Genomic DNA, 2,532 nt, shown 5'->3' with positions numbered 1-2,532 from the left:
CGGCCGCTTGATGAAGGAACAATCGTTATCCATGTCAAACGTTGTATTAAAATATGGTACAGTTTTGTTTGTTAAAACCAATATGTTATGACAAACCGGAACCAGTCTAACAGATGGCGTAAAAGGTTAGAAACCCTCAAGCTCAGTCAGGGATACTTCCTACATTGCCGATTCTGATTTATGCGTAAATGGAAATATTTTGATGTTTCCTGTTTTTAATGTAAAAAGCGAAATGATTAAATACGGAGAGTCAAAGAGGATTATTTTGTTGTTTTACTACGGATTCTCCCGTTTACCTGATCGAGATACTGGACTCACAGCGGGTGTCACTAGTCCTTAGGGGATGTTTTTTCCTCTTAGGCACCTAATTCCTCCTCTGGTATGTACAGGGGTCCGTGTTTGCCTCACTTGTTATTCTGTATTCTTTATAGGAATTATCTAAGTTGATCTTCATTCGTTATCTTCACTTTTCAGTTTTAAATATAGTTATTCCTTTTCGTTTCGTAAACATATCTAAATCCAGTTTAAGACAGTTAGGAAATTTCCCCTGTGTTATTTGTATCTTATACTATTAGGAATGTTCATATCTAATTACGCATTTCTTTGATTTACATATTCCTCTTAGAGGACTCCACTTCCGCTGCCTCCTTTTCAATTTGAAATACCCTGAATGAGGTTGATCCAAACTTTGTATGAATGAATCGAAAATTTAATGAAGTGATAATTGATTTAAGGTATATTATGGAAGATTAAGATAACGAACAGTGACCAATCTCATAACTCCTATAAGCAATATAAAATAGAAAGTTGGGCAAACATGGATCCCTGGAGATACCAGAGATGGGATCAGGTACCTTGGAGGAATAAGCATCCCCTGCCGACCGTTCATACCCGCCGTTGTCCCTATATCTTGATCACGTAAACGGAGTTATCCGTAGTCAAAATCAGTGTGCCACGAACGGCCCCACGATCGGTATACTGCAATAGTATTTTTGCACCTCGTGCATAACTGTGCAACGCCATTCATCCGATCGTATTGTTTATGCAATCCCATTTATCTTTAATTTGGTGCTCTTACCATCTTCAGCGATATCACTTGTTACCATAAAGGTCTTTCAATAAAGTGACATGTATGACCGATTACGTTTTATCTGGTTGCTCTCAATTATCATTGGAATTGAGGTGCTAGGAATTGTTTTAAAAAGGAGCATGACTTTCAATTTGTCTTAAAACATCAACGTGTTTAATGATTTATTTTTTAAACATAAATAACAATGTCCCTGAAATTAAAAAAGCGGAGGACAGCTGCGTCAACAACGTTTGTCTAAGCTACCGGTGATGTCTCAGTTCAACATCAACCGCCATATCTGTCAATTTCCCCTCAACGAGCGATGCAAACACTTCACTTGGCATCACCAGAAACAACTGTGGAACTTCAGGAACATTGCCTGCTCCCATAGTTTTCTATGTTTTTGTATAGTGGCAGTGAACCTAACCTTCATGTAGCTGTCCCATTTATCCATATGTTTGGTAGGCATATTAGTGAAGTAATTAAACTGCGCGTTATCGGTGTGCCGTGACTTGTTAACGTTACCCAACCAAAAGTGAACTTTACGCGGATAGTTCTGAGTAACCTCACGGTTGTGCACATACGTCAATGGAGAACAATGCTTTTGCCCTTGACAAAAGGATTAAGCCTCTACTAGGAAGCTTCGGGACACGGCTTTTCAATGAATTGTTCAAAATGAGTCCCTGAATCAGGGTTATGAGCACCTTGATTGAGAAATAGGGACATTTGTTGAGTTCTTTTTGTATTAGATCTTCACGAAACGTAATATAAAAAAGTTTTTTTTTCTGCATCCCGTTTTATTCCGATTGAATACAACCTGATAGTAAGCTATATTCAGTTGAAAATGAAAGAAATTGCTAATACTGTCATTCCTCACTCTCGTATCATCACAGAACCCGATGTAAATTTATCATCTTATTAGAGTTATGATATTGCAGTACGTCACTTCTTTTTTCACCTTTCCATGAAAAGATAATGATAAAGAACAGTGATCAATAAAAAAGTGAAGACATTGAACACTGATCAATATTATAACTTCTATAAAGAACACAAAATTAAGATCTAAAGTAAGGCAAAGACAACAACTCTGAATTAATAAGAATCGTGTCATGTTAGGCCTTTCTTAATCACGAACAGTGCTCAATCTCATAATTCCTATAAAGAAAACAAAATGAAAAGTAGGGCAAAAACGGGTATATGGACATACCAGAGGTGGGATAATATACTTTGGAGGAGTAAACATCACTATCACCTATTTTTGAATTGGTCCAATGTCTCTTTGAATACTTTATATTCGTCCAATTTTGAATTCGTCCATTTCTAATGAAATTAAAATGGGCGAAAATAAAACGAAATGCATATTCATCCTGTATACAGTAATCATCAGACATAATTTAACAGTATTAACTCCACATATTCAAAATACAGGAAAGAATGGAAGGGAAATAATTCATAACAAAATA

The sequence above is a fragment of the Ostrea edulis genome, chromosome 7 (assembly GCF_947568905.1).
Source record: "Ostrea edulis chromosome 7, xbOstEdul1.1, whole genome shotgun sequence".
In the NCBI taxonomy this organism is placed as follows: domain Eukaryota; kingdom Metazoa; phylum Mollusca; class Bivalvia; order Ostreida; family Ostreidae; genus Ostrea; species Ostrea edulis.
The sequence above is the reverse complement of the archived record's forward strand: the minus strand, read 5'-3'. Positions refer to the sequence as shown.